This window comes from Nannochloropsis gaditana (genome assembly GCF_000240725.1).
Source record: "Nannochloropsis gaditana CCMP526 unplaced genomic scaffold scaffold240, whole genome shotgun sequence".
NCBI classification, from domain to species: Eukaryota; class Eustigmatophyceae; order Eustigmatales; family Monodopsidaceae; genus Microchloropsis; species Microchloropsis gaditana.
The window spans coordinates 33,932-34,810 of NW_005803713.1; positions in this window are offsets into that span (position 1 = coordinate 33,932).

Below are 879 nucleotides of genomic sequence, written 5' to 3' on the forward strand. Positions count from 1 at the left end.
TAGCCTACAATAGTCAAGGCGCAGGCAATGGGTGGGGATGGGAGATGAGACCAGCCGTCCGCGTGTGTGCCTCGAGGCCCCCGCTCGGCTGATGTCGTATCCGGGAACTTGACCTTTCTCGTCAAGCGACCTGTCTTCTGCAAAAAAGAAAGGGCATACAAGAGAATGGTTTGGCGAATGATGAGACAAGAAAAGGAAATAAGGGAGCAAGTAATGCATGGAAAACGAGGCGGCGCATGTCGCAGGAGAGGCATCAAATCGCGCTGCTCTTCCCTTTGTTCAACAGCGCCTCCTCATTGCCTACACAGTCCCTACGCCTCGATGCCGCACCGGAAAACATTGCCGAGCTCGAAGGAGCACACACATGCAGGCCGGAGCCATGGCACGCAGCACGTGACATTCTTCCCGTGGGCATGCGTATGTAGTACGTTTTATTCGGAAGGTCTGCGGGAGATGAGTCGCGGTCGCCAAAACAGGCGAAATAATCGCCCTCTTGTGTATTTTATTGGAAAAACGGCCTCATTCGCCGGTCCATCCACGACACAGGAGACGTATGACGCTTCACGACGGGGCGACTACCGATGACTTGGACGAGTTGCTCGCGATGCCGGCAAAGCGTCCGGCTAAGGCACGGATATTCCCTGTTCCTTCCTCTATAGAAGACGTGACCGGGAGGTCGGCGAAAGCTTTTTCTTTGAGCGCCTTGCTGGAAGAGCAACAACGTGAACAGCGCGCTTTTAACCACTTGTTGGAGGGAGGGCAAGGAGAGGAAGGCAAAGATGCAGAAGAAAAATCACCGGCGATTTCAAAGGCATCGTTGCTGCTGAGAACTAAAGGTATGTTAGTCAGCAGCAGCAGCGAGGAGGAGGAGGAGGAGGA